This window comes from Micromys minutus (genome assembly GCF_963924665.1).
Source record: "Micromys minutus genome assembly, chromosome: 18".
Taxonomy (NCBI): domain Eukaryota; kingdom Metazoa; phylum Chordata; class Mammalia; order Rodentia; family Muridae; genus Micromys; species Micromys minutus.
In genome coordinates this window covers 33218182-33232136 of record NC_137953.1, presented here as the reverse complement: position 1 = coordinate 33232136, position 13955 = coordinate 33218182, and the positions used below count along the sequence as shown (strand labels likewise).

The 13955-nt window shown below is 40.2% G+C and overlaps 1 protein-coding gene across 1 annotated transcript in view; it reads right to left on the bottom strand.

The window, feature by feature from the left end:
* Positions 1–2698, bottom strand: part of EZH2 (enhancer of zeste 2 polycomb repressive complex 2 subunit) — a 55837-nt gene extending 53139 nt beyond the window's left edge. Inside the window, exon 1 of the mRNA XM_080931999.1 lies at positions 2608–2698. The gene's annotated coding sequence lies outside the window, so the exon portion shown is untranslated. The remainder of the gene's footprint in view (positions 1–2607) is intronic.
* Between the last annotated feature and the right edge of the window lie 11257 nt (positions 2699–13955).

Sequence of the window (13955 nt, the reverse complement as noted above, 5' to 3'; positions counted from 1 at the left end):
AATGTATTGTTCCTTCCTACCCATGCTCCACTGTAAAGATTTTACAACCTATAACTATGGAATTTACAGAAATAGTCACCATCTATACTGACATAAAAAAGTCAAAGCTAATCTATAAGCCATTTCTAATTAGCCCATTAATCATGTATCAGCAAAGAAATTATCCTTGTAGTTTTTTTTAAAGCAAATCAACTTTCTTCATTATTATTTAAAGGCCAATCATGAAATAAATCTAAACTTCTTGAGCATACGACCTCAAAGAATTAAAGCAAACAAATTTTGATGTGATTTGGGAAATTTGACTAAAACCTTTACATGGCAAACACAAAAATAATCACATGTATCCAAGCAAGAGAAAAATCAGTACCAAAAAGAACACTTATAACTAAACAAATCAACAAGTGACTTTTTCTATCACTATTTAGACTGCATAAACATACCCTCATTTCTGCCAAAACATAAAGCAAAAAAAAACATAAACCAATTCCTCAGATTTAGAAAATACAATGTGGCAAGTACAAAATAGCAAATATCAACTACAGGACAAATCACATATTCAGGCAAAATTAGCATTTTTACATTCTAAACACCCAATTTTCTACCAAAATTCTATATAACTAGCTCACCTCATAGTGAATGAGATTATCAATAGGACTTTAATGTAAACATAACCCTTATGTTTCAATCTCAACATTTAGAGCAGCACCTGGAATGTCTGTTCCCAGATGCTCCTGCAAATCCTAAGCAACAAAAATGACAGTACATTTCTGTCTCCATTCATATGAAGCTGTAAATTAGTAGATGCACTTTAGGTCTTCAGTAGATGATAGAGTGTAATAAGATTCTGTTCTTTTTTCTTTTTTTTAAGAAATATATTCAAAACTCATCAAAATAATACTCATCAAAATTTAGGATGAAATTTTTCTAAGTGTTTCTGGGACTTTAAAGTATTTCATTCCCTAATACACCTCTCCAAAGGAAAAAAAACAGGATTCATTTTGTTTAAGACCAGAATCCAATCCGTTTCCAACTTAAGAGAACAAGAACAGGAAATTAAATATAACCTAAATATGTCCACATTTTTGCAAGTAAAATTATGAGACTTTTATTTCTAAATATGAATTCACTGCTAATGTCCATTAATGAAAAGTATTAGAAAATAAATTTTAAAATCGCCAAAAATATAAACTGCATTCAACTCTGACATCATTATTTTTCAAATGTTTTATGTGCCATTAAAAACCCATAAAATTAAGCTGATAACGACTTTCCTGAAACTAAAAAGGAGTTATATCGTTGTTGTACGGTATTTTAAATACCAAAGACAAATTTTTACTTCAGATGAATTTAGATTCTACAAATCCTATGTTAATAAACAAAGGAAGTTTCTTTGAATTGTGACCAAAATACACTCAAATTTCTTAGGCAACAAACGTTTTTTTCTGACTCACCAAAGCTTTTGTTCACGGGAAACATGACCCACTAAAAAGAAACTGTCAATCCTTCAGCGTAAACCCACATTTCTCGTGGGTATTTTATTTCGATCATCTACTTCTACCATCTCTTCCACAACCAACCCCTGGAGATTTGGGGAATAATCACTTGAATAAATGACAGCTGATTTCGTTAGCACCTGTCGCCATTCTCAGAAGCACACAAGTTGACCAAAATAGCCTTTTTTGTTTTGTTTTGTTTTGATTAAGATTTTGATCCTTTAAAAAGTAGAACTCTCAAAACGTTCGCCAAGTTTTCTGAAAGCCCGTGCTTTCTCAATTTCTCCCATTTTCAAAAAGTAGCCCTGCAGCATACGTCTGGTGCGTGCAGGGGGGTGGGGGTAGTACAATGAAGTGAGAGAAGGGAGCACAGCTGGACTCTTCCATCGAACTTAGCACAAAGCCAGGCGAGGACATTGGCAGCCCGAGGCTGTGGGAGACTCGCGGCAGTCGGGGAAACGTCAGCCGCGGGGCTAAGGGAGTTCCCACCTTGTGCTCGCAGTCCCGCAGCAGCCAGGCGTAGTCGGTCGCCCCCCATCAGGGCCAGGCAAGGACGAGCCCTGCCCACTCGCGCTCGCACCGCGCCTCCCCACGCCCCCATTCGCGCGGCCGAAGCCCCGAGTGTCGCGTTCTCCCCTCCCCTCCCGAGACACAGTCTGTCCTTTGTCTGAGTACAGACTCTCGACTCGGTCCCACCAACTTGTGTGTAAGTCCCGTCCTACCCAGGCGCTCCCGCCTCCCAGCCACACAAAGGAGACTTGAGGCGCAGAACTGCCGGCCCGGATCGGCCACAGGAACGCCCCTAGCCCCGGCCCGGCGGGACCAGGCTCCGGGACAGAAGCCCCCACCACCGGCCCTCGCTCGCCCGCATCTGCCGGAATCCACAGTCCACTCGTGGGACCCCGTGGACCGGCCCGCACCTCACGACCCCTCAGGAAGCTGTCTCCTAGCCCTCCCCCCGCGCCTACAAAAGCGGCTCTCGAGTGAGACCAGCTAGGGCGATGCCGGAGACTGGCCAGGCACCCGCGCGGAGGTCCCACGGTCGCCGCCGCCGCCCCGGGGCGCGTTCCAGACCCCTGACTGCCGACCACCGGCGACCAACCGCGCGCACTACCTTCGTCCCGCACGCCAGCCCGCGCCTTTCCCGCGCGCCGCCCCAACGCGCTGGTGCCGCCGCCGCCGCCGCCGGGACTCCACAGCCTTCGATGTCCCACTGGGTGTCGGACGCGACCGGACCGAGCGCCAAACGCAGCAGCCCAATCGCCATCGCTTTTATTTGGCCCCCCCAGCACAATCAAGCGCCGCCCCGATTGGTGGATGCGAGAGGGCGTCCGTCCAATCAGAGGGCCCGACGGGCTGGGAGCCTTCCAAGCGAGCCCCAGCCTGGGGAGCGGGAGGCTCGCCGGCGCCAGCGCGTGCGCGAGTGACAGGTTCGCTCTGAGGAACGCAGTTTGCTGGATAGAAGCGCCACAGTCTCTGTCTTTGTTCTTTTGCCAACGTGCGGTACCTCTCAGGAAGGCCATGGACAGGCAGGCGGAGACGCGGCACGTGGCGGGACCTGAAGCCCGCTATGGGCAGGAGGCGGGGAGGTCGGGATGGCGGGAACCGGCCGGGGGGCGGGCCAGCTCTTGGCGGGAATGGGCGCTGAGTAGTTCTCGGGAGGGGGAGGGGAGGAGACGGGCGGGCGCCAGAGCCAAGTTTGAAACAGTTCAAAACTCGGGTTGGTAACGGTCTTAACCGCCGGCTTCTCCTGCTTGTCTTACTGGGCCCGGGGTCCAACACTTGTTATCGCCACGGACAGGAAGGCGCGACAGGAAGGGCCCCACGGTGACTCGGTGCAGAGTGGGCCGCGCTCCTCACGGGGCACCAGTAGGCAGAGAAAGTTAGTGCACCTTGGAGGCTTTGGCTGGCAAAACTGGTGCCTAATGCCCTGACAACATAAGGAAAAGCGACCAGATTTCTCTAAAGGCCTTCCAAGCTGTCTTTATGGTTCTTAGCACTTACCAAGGTTTCAAGTTGTTTATTAACTTTTGAGAGCAGATAGCTCACCTCCTGTTGTCTCAGCAAAATGGAAGGAAGTTTGCAACATTTTATAATTGCTAGACTATCTTGGGGATCAACCTAATCCCCGAGGATTAGAAATGTGCTACTTATCCTGTACACAGCACCCACCTCCCGCCCCCTGTTACAGTTATCTGACAATGGAGTGAATAATGGTATTTCAGATTTACTTTTAATAAGGTGCATCTGTATGGCAAAAATTTCAGACCCGTGAAAACAGGTTCAACAATGAAGAGTTCAGACTTAGAATTTGTAATACTCTAAAAGTATGTATCTGTATTGGTTATGGTTCTCTGGAGGAATAGGTTGAATGAATGAATGTATTCATTCCTTCACTGATTGAGTGGATAAAGAACTGAATGAATATATATGTATACAAATATACAGAATATATATATTTATACACACATATTCCTTCACTAGCATTAGAGCACACATATTCCAGTTTCCCTCAGCCAAAGATATCCAAGCTCGTTGGTAGACAACCATTGTTGGACTAGCTGGACCACAATCTGTGAGCCACACTCTAATATACTTGTGTGTGTATGTAAACAGAAAATTCAAAATTCACTAGTGCAAACCATAAGCTGGGATGAATTCAGCTATTCTTCATTATACACCTGAAATTCAGTATACAATATACATTGGCTCTAATGCCAATGAACGAATGGGCTTGCCAACTAAAGTGAGGACCAGCAGGTGCAGCTTCCAGCCTTAAAAGATCTAGATTAAAAATCACATAATTTTTTTTAAAAAGCCGTCACAGGTGTACCCTTGCTTTTTAGTGAATTCTTGGGTTTTAAGTTAATTCCAGATGTTGTCAACTTGACAATCAAGAATAGCCATCACAGCATGCAGTTCCTCATGTACTGCTGAGAAGTATATATAGAATCTGTAAGATTGTGAGAAAAATACATTCATGTCCAAATAAAAGCAATATATGAATAACATAAGAGTGCTCTATAATGTGACAAACTATCAATCATCAATATATTAACCTGTCATGGTAAAAATGCTATCCAATAATCAGCAACTTATACTTGCTTTTTTTTTCGGTAAGCAATTTAAACTCAAGGTAACTTGAACTTTGTTACTATTTTATATGTCCTTTAAGTCTTGATAACATTCTTTTATAGAAAAATCAGGGGTTGGGGATTAAGCTCAGTGGTAGAGCGCTTGCCTAGAAAGTGCAAGGCCTTGGATTTGGTACTCAATTCCAGAAAAGAAAAAACAATCAAGGAAATTACATTAGGGACTATCCATCTATAGATGGAGCTTCTAAAGAAATCCAAGAGTTGTAGTGAAAATTGTTTGGTGTTTAAAAGCAAGAAATGTTTTAAATATTTAAACAAAACTGTTTTTAGAAAAGGACATTTTAGTCAGCTCCAGAAAAAGCACAAGACCTAGAATGGATGAGGCAATAAAAGTACTACAAATAGACATGTACAATCTACACAGAAAATGTAATTGGAGCTGAGAACTATTATTTAAAAGAGTGGGCAGAACTAAGGGCTTCTATATTAAGTGTGTACTTGCTTAAATATAAAGGCTAGGTGGGAATAGTAAGGCTGAATGACACTGGTGGAAGTCATCCTGGCCTATTAAGAGACAAAGATTCATAATCAAGTTTAAGTGTTAAAACCAAAAATAGGAGAATCAAGCTCTGAAGCTACTACTCAGCTGACACCTGTTATGCCCTTCATGTTTGCTGGAGGTTGAAAGAAGGTAAAATGCAAAGTTAAGGCTTTTAGTAGAATAGAACTTTTTTTCAACTCGAGTATGATTTGCTTCCTATGCCTTCAACTGGAAAAAATAAAACATAAGAACCAAGAACACAGCTCGGTCAGGAAAATACTCATTGAAAAGCTGGCTCTTGAGCTCCAACTCCCACCCTTTATTTTAAAATGGGATTTTTACTATATTATACTGATTAGCCTTCCAATTCTTGGACCCATCTGGTCCTCCTTCCTTCTTAGTAACAGACTGCAGGTAATGTCAGCAGGAAGGTGGGAGAAAGTAAAGAATGCTTTGTGCTCTAGGTGGATGTAATACAAAATAGGAAAAATTAAAGACATATGAGGAAGGAAAAGAGCCTCAACCACAGAATCTGGTAGTGTTGCCAGCTGAAAATTGAATATTTTGACACCAATAACAATTTTGCTATGAAAATTTCCTACAGAAAGAATATTTATGTAGAGATTTCCAAAAAGAATGTTAAAACAGCAACTTGGTACATTACATCTGCTAGGCAGCTCTTGAACTTCAGATTTTTACACCTCAGCATCCAGCACCACCATTTTCTGCTTTGAAGTCTTTTGTTCTTTTCTCAGGCTAGCACTATCATCCAACCATGGCGCTAATAACTGAAATTTGAATGTTGCACTGGAGGTTGTACTTTGAATTTTTTTCATACAAAGATTAGCCTGGGATGATCTTAAAAGAATTACCAGGCTGGCTAGATTCTCGCTGCTGACCTAACAACCTGAGTTCAAGCCTCAGAATCCACATGAGCCCAGGCATGGTGGGCAGTAGTGTGTGCCTTTAATCCCAGTACTTAGGAACCAGAAGCAGGCAGATCTCTGTGCCTTCCAGGTCAAGGTCAGCCTAATCCACATAGGGATTTCCAGGACAAAGAGACCCTGTCTCACAAACAAGAATGTATATGGTGGGAGAGTAGAACAGATTCTTGAAAGTTCTCTGATCACTATTCTTGCAGTGTGGCATGCAAACACAATAACTGTACTTTTAAAAAAAGAATTGTCAAATGACTCAGATTTTTTAGATATGTTTTGTGTAGTCTAGCACATACCTCTAATTTGGCTTAATGTGGTGATATACATCATTAATCTTAGAAAACAGGAGGCAGAAGCAATGGATTTCTGTGAGTTGGAGGCAAACCTATTTCACATAGTTCCAGAGATCTAGGCCAGCCAAGACTACATAGTGAGAACCTGTCTTTAAAAGATGTAAATTAGGGCCAGTAAGAAAGCTCATTAAATAAAAGTACTTACAGTCAAACCTGAAATAAGGTCTCCAGAACCCACGTGATAAAAGGTTGAAACAAATTCTTGCAAATTGCCCTCTGGCTACTGTGCACTGTGACATACATACCAAACAACTTCTTAAAAATTAAGCTAGGTTATAGTAACATCCAAAGTCCCCACACTTGGAAGATGGAGGCAAAAATATCCAGAGTTTAAGATCTGCCTCTATTACCTAACAAGTTTAAGGCCAGCCTGATTACCTAAGGCTCTGCCTTCACAGTCAAAAAAAAATGATGTATTAGTGAGCTAGCAGAAATTTTTCAGTAAGATTTATTCATTTTGTCCCTAGTTAACATTCTTGTTTTCATTTTCTTTTTTCAAATTATTTTTTTAAAAAAGTCCCAGTTTCTAAAGAAACAGGATTCAACATGTATGAAGTTTAAAGTGACAGTGTTTTAGGAAGACAGCATTTGTCAGCAGCATGTTTGCACTCTAAGAACCTCCATTTCTAGGAACCTTTCACAGAAGTTCTTATACATGCATATGAAGATGAGGATAGTCATTAATTTGCAACTGATTGTATATAGTACATACAAAGTGATTTCAGCATTCGGGTTGTAATTATATGAAGTAGTTTGTATTTATATAATTTATACTGTTGCTAAGTGTTACGCCATTATTAAAATGGATGATACCAAGTGAATGGAGTTAAATTTTTTTAAGTTTTTAAATTTAGCCTCAGGTAAGTTTATATGTACTGATAAAGATCTCCAAGATGTGCTATGAACTGGAAAAGGTAAGTTATGAGGCCATATGAAGGGACTGGGAACATAACACTGTTAAAGCATTTGCCTAGCATGACATCCTAAGGTCAGTCTCTAGCATTTGGGAAGCAAGGAGTTCCACTTTATAAGAGAAGTAAAATGTATGCATGTAAAACAATGTCCCTTCTGCAGAAAGAAAGGGAAAGGACAATGAGAGAAAGCAAGTGGTTCAGCTTTGTGCCTTCTGGCTTACCTTAACTTCTTTACAAGGAAGCTATATTTTCAGAGCAGTAGTGGCACATATTTTTAGTCCCAGCACTTGGGAGACAGAGACAAGGTAGATCTCTGTGAGTTCCAGGACAGCCAGGGCTGCATAGAGAAACCCTGTCTTTATCTGAAAAAAAAAGAAAAAAAGAATGTTACAGACTAATATTTTCAAACGCTGTTTTCCCATTTGTGGGTGTGTGTACATGCCCTTTGGGTTCCAGAGACTGAACTCTGGTCATTATGTTTGCATGTAAGTACTTCTAGCTACTGAGTTATCTCACCAGGTTATTAGTCTTTTGCTGTTACTTTCTTTGAGATGGGTTGCTCTGGCTGGTTTTTGTCAACACAATTAGAGTCATCTGTGAAGAAGGAACTTCAATTGAGAAAATGCTTCAAGCAAACCTGTAGGGTATTTTCTTAATTAGTGATCATTGTTAGAAGCCTGGCAGTTGGATCTGGGGGCTGTAAGAAACAGACTGAGCAAGCCAGGAGAGTCAAGCTGGTAAGTAGCACTCCTTGAAGGTCTCTGCATCAGCTTCTACCCTAGTTTTCGATGATGAAATGTTATATAGAAAGAAGTGAGTGTCCCAGGTTACTTTTGGTCACAGTTTTTCAGCACAGCAGTAGAAACCCTAAACATGGGTCTTATAGCCAAGGTTGACCTCAAATTCACTGTGTAGCTGAGGATGATGCTGAAGTCCTCATTTCTCTAAATGTGTTCAGTGTGCATTTTTTTCATGGCAGGAGAAAGCCAGCACCCCTTCTACCTGAGATGGTTCCTTTCATCTTTAGTTTGGTCAGGTAATGAGAACAGTCAGCAAATTCAAGCTGCACCTCTATTACCAAGGACATGTCCTTTGCATCATTGCCATTAAGTCCCCTTTCTCCCTCCCTCCTGTCAACTTAGCACTGTGATCTTAAAAATCTTTCCCCACATTAAATTTCTTCAACACTATGGGATGCTCCACTTAGCCATATAATTTGGGATGTTCAATAGCATGTTGGTGGCTGTCTTAATTACTTTTTTATTACTGTAATGCACCATGACCAAGGCAGCTTGTAGAAGAAAAATTTAGTTTGTGCTTACAGTTTTAGTGGCAGGAAGAACTGAGAACTTAAATCTTGATCTATAAGTAGGAGGCAAAGAAAGACACTGGAAATGTTAAAGACCTTTGAAACCTCAAAGCCACTCACCCCCTCTATTCACTTCCTCCAATAAGAAGACCTCATAATTCTTCCCAAATAGTTCCACCAACTGGAACCAAGTATTCAAACATATGAGCCTATAGGGGCCATTCTTATTCAAAGCACCACAATGACTATAATACAAGCAAGGTCTGTACATTTGATTTGACTCATTGTTCCCTTTTCACTGATGAAACATTTACTTTTAACAGAATACTCAACAGCTTAAACCATTGAGGACTAGAAAACTTCCAAACTAAACTGGTCCTTCACAGCATATAGATTCTAGGTAGATGAATTGGTATGCTTTTTGTTGGGTATTAAGAAAGTAAAAGTTCTTCAAAAGCTTCCTTACATCACACTGATAAGAAATGCAACATAGTTGGGCAGTGCTAGCTAAAAGGGTGACTAGGTAATTTGAGTATTCAGTGAAAGAGAAAAAGTTATGGGAACTAGAAAATGAACACTTCCTGAGCAAGATCAGACTTCTACAGGAAAAGTACAAGAAACCAGATGTGATGCTGTACACCTTTAACTTCAGGTGCAACTCCAAACTAAAGGCCAGCAACATGGTCTACATAGTTCTGAGCCAACCAGATCAGCATGGTGAGAGACCCTGTCTCAATAAGAAAGCAATGTAACAAGTGTATTAAAAACAATACAATGGGATAGGAGAGATTGTTCAGTGGTTAAGAGCATTTATAAGTGAATTATTCTAGCTAGCCCATATAAAAGACACAAAATCCTGTTGTTTTATTTATAAGCTGTAAGCCTAGATTGGTCAAGTTGTGAGCTGTTCTAACTTACACTACGGCAGCTACAAGCTCCTGGTCCATCGGATCTAATGGGGATCTCCTGTTCTCGCCATCTCCTCTCTCTCCTCCTTCCTCCTTGTGGTATCTACCAGCCACCCCATCCCACAGCCCAGTGACAGAAACCCCACCTACATCTATTCTCCCCAGTAATTGTCAGCCACATTTATTTAGCCAGTCAGAGAATAAAACAAGCAAAGATTACATAGCATCATTTGATGTACAAGATAATCTGCTCACCTGAAGCAACCAGATCTAGAGAGTCAGTATTTAGCATTTGAATATATAACAGCACCAGACCAACCCCCAACACTTCCCCATTTTTGTCTAAATAAAAGTGCTCTTTCTCTTAATAAGCATACAGTAAGAGCAATTGTGAAACTATTAAGATTTACACTCACAAAGTCCAGTTCATCAGCATTTGGCAACTGTGAATAAAATATTATCCTATCTTGGTGAGTTCAGAGTTTCATACCTAAATCATTTTTATCATAATTTGTATTACTAACCTGAAAACATGTTTAGACCTAAAAATGTCTTAAATCCTAAACAACTTTAGCTTAATTTTGAGACTATCTAGTCTTCAACTTCATCAGAGATGTGAGAAGGAATAAATATTCCCTGATATGCAGGAAGTACAGGCAAGCAGTTTTCAAAGCTATAGGTATGACAGAGAAACTGGCTGCCTAGACAGTCCCCTAAATTTTTCTAAAATGTTGGAGCATCCATCTTCAGCCTTCTAGCCCAGAATATGACAGACTTTTTATGGATCAAAAATTATGATCCCACCTTATCCTTGCAAAGCTTGGCAGTTGACTTCCCTTGTGTCCATGTTTCTCCTTTTTGGACAGCATTCTGTTTGTAGTTGAAGTAAGGGCAGATATTGCCCAGTAGCAGCTTACCACATTTGAAACAATTCTATATAGAGGTTCTCTGGTGTTCTTCATTGGCCAGGAGTAAACCTATTTCACTGTCCAAAAAAAAAAAAAAAGATAAAAAACATCTTTAAATGCTGTATTTTTAAGTCTGGGGTTTTTGAAGACCATCTATCCATAGTATAGCTGAGTAGGAAAACTTTATTTTTAGCCATTTACAATCTGTTTTACCTGAGAAGCATATATTATAATTAACTAGACTAATACCTAGCATGATCATGAGTTTGACTCTCTGACTATTGCATTTCTTGTTTATCCTGAACAATTTGTAATAGCAGCTTTCTAAAAGGTCTAGAAAGTCACATTACATTATTAACAATCATCTGGGTACAGACTTCAAGTTAGAGTTGAAAACATATACATAGAATATTGTAACAAAAATAACCTTAATTTTTGCATCAGTATAAAAGTATCTGTATCAATGTAACAAAACGTATCCTTAATATGTATCAATATACAATGATCTATATCAATGTAACATTACTAGCTATAAAATGTACTTTGGTTTAAGAGTAGATGCAATAATCTACCCTTTTGTATTATTATTATTATTGTTGTTGTTGTTGTTGTTGTTGTATATTCTTCTATCCCCCTTTTTCTTCTTCACCCCTTTCCCTTTTCCTAAGAAAGAAGGATAAAGAGAAGGAAAGAGAGAAATCCCTAAGTCTAAATTCCTATGTTTTGTATTCTTTATGATCAAGACCATTTAACATCTTGCAAACAGATACCTTAGAGGATACAACAAACATTCATAATTCATTGAATGACCAAGAATTATCTACCTTGCCTTTGGGGAATGGGGTGTTTCTTATTGAATTGGGGGGGGGTGTTGTTGTAAATATTTAAACAGATGGCTTAACCTTTTATCGTCCCCCGAGGTCTCACTCCACAGACATCACTCCAGTGTGGAGCTGAGCACTCACTTTGGGTCCCCACACCACTTGGCACTCCAGGCTGCCTCTGTGAAGTCAGGTGTGATTCATTCCACCACCCTTGTTGTTTCTGTCCTGGATGTATACGACCTCCCCTGCATTTTCTTTCATTCACTCCCATACATGTTAATGTAGAACTGTATATTTTTCTGTGAGAACTTTATGTTCACAGAAAAACCAACCAAAAAAGAACCCTGATGAGAACCACCCTCAAAGATGCTAAAACACTAAGGCATGTTTTTGTTGCAGTAATTATTAAAAATGGAAAAGCTTATCTCTTTATCAGCCCCATAGTCTCACTCCCCAGGCACCACTTTTAGCATGGAGCCGGGCGCACAGATTCTTGTCACTCCATCCACAAGACATATTCCCCGAATGGCTCTCTTCCCTGTTGGTTTACTCCACCTGCCCTACTGCCTCCCTCCCACCCAGCACAAACATGACTTTAGGGCCCGATAGCTTTTCATATAAGTTTACATATCAAACTCTCCATCCACAAACCCTCTACACAATAAGATTACACCAAATAGACAAAAATTTATTTAAAAAAAACCAACTTATATGAGTTATAAGACCTATAAAATCCTTAAAATGTCCATAGCTACCTAATGCCAATTAAGTCGTCCTGGATTCAATTTATCCTTTCTGATCTCCATCTTAGTCCTTTCTTTTTTCCCTTTTGCTCTCCCTCCCCCTCACCTCTGACCCTCTCTCCACCTCCCTTCCCCTGCCCAATCACCTGCTCTCGCCTTTATTTTACTGATTAAAATGGGAAGGTTCAGATGAAGTCTTCTGGGGTGGGGGAGTGGAATTAACATCAAAATATAAATGGCTGCGAGGCAATCTACATGTTTTTTTTAACATTCTGCCTGATCCTACCTCAGACTGCCTCAAAGCTATTTCCTCAAAAGAATTGCTCCCAGGACAATTTCAAAGCAGCTAACTCAAATTGTCCAGCATCACAGACTGTTCCAGTCAGGACTTGATATAACCTTGAACTTTTACAGCATTTGGAGACTGGACAACAAATGTTACAACTAGCTTCCTTAACCATTTATCCAATCTTCTTGGACTCCCAAAAGAAAAGCTATGCCCTCCCCCTATAAATTTATGTTAAGTCAATACATGATTGGACAAGAGAGAGATAGGTGGGGAAAGGTCACAGAGCAGAAGTACAGGCAGGAGGCAGAAGAGGGGAAGAAGAAATCAAGATGGAGCTTGACAAGGATGAGCTGAATTCTGGTGGACTTAATTGGCATTAGGTAGATATGAATATTTTCAGGGATTTTATATGTCTTTTATCTCATATAGAAGGGCAGTTTGTATCATCTATTGGATATAATATTACTGTGTAGAGGATCTGTGGACTAAGAATTTAATATATAAACCTACATGAAAAGCTAGCCAGCTCTGGAGTCATGTTTGTGCACAGATCAGCTAATGAAGATTCTTTGCTTTTTGAGCAAATGAAAGACATCTGTCTTTTTTATGTTACTTTAAAAGTTATTAATTAGCTCTATAGTTCTTAAAATAACCCAGTCAGCTCTCGTTATTCTCCAGTAATTGAGGCAATGTCCTAACAATTTACTTAATCAGCTTTAGCACAAGTACTAGGCGAATTACCCCTACTCTATTTTTTTATTCACTAGACTGTTGATTCCCCAGCTGCGCTCAAGTATTTGCATTTTTTTTTTTGAGTCCTTCCAAATAGTCCTGTTTGCTTATTTCTACTTCATCTGTCTTTTCTGGTAGAGGTGGGGAGGCATTTCACTGAGCCACATGCTCCTGGTCTATTACATTTAACAGGGACCTCCTGTACTTCTTTTTCCTTCTCCCCCTTCCTCTTCTCTCTCTTTATGATCCCTACCTACAACCTCCAGCCCAGTTATCAAAATTCCCCCTACCTCTCTTCTCCCCAGCAATTGTCTGCAAACCACATTTATTTAATCAGTCAGAAATAAGATGAGCAAAGTTTACATAGCATCATTTGATGTAGATGAGAATCTGTTTATCTGGGGCAACAGATCAGTATTTAACATTTGAGTACATAGCAGCATCAGACCAACCCCTAATTAGCATTGGCAGCTTTTCCAGAGGACCTAGGTTCAATTCCCAGCAGTCATATAATGGCTCAAAAGAATATCCAAAAAAAAAAAAAAAAAAAACACAATGAAAACTATGCTAACCTTGTATGCTAACTTTAAAAAAATATGATCTTTAAAAGTGAGTCAGTATAGGGAAACCAAATGTCTATGCACATTCCCTTAATTACTTTAAATACTTTTTCTACATAACTGGGAAACAGAAAAATGAAATGATTTTTACCATTTTGAGGTGCAGGCTTAACTTTGAACAGCTGAATAAGAAGTGAATGCCTTCTGTATTTGTCACCTTTCTTTTGTGACAAAATATCAGGCAGAATCAGATAGAGCTTATTTTGGTTCAGGATTTAAGAGTACCATGGCAGCAAGATTCTGTAAATATCTCAGAGATACAACTGAAGGTATGTCGCACCATTGATT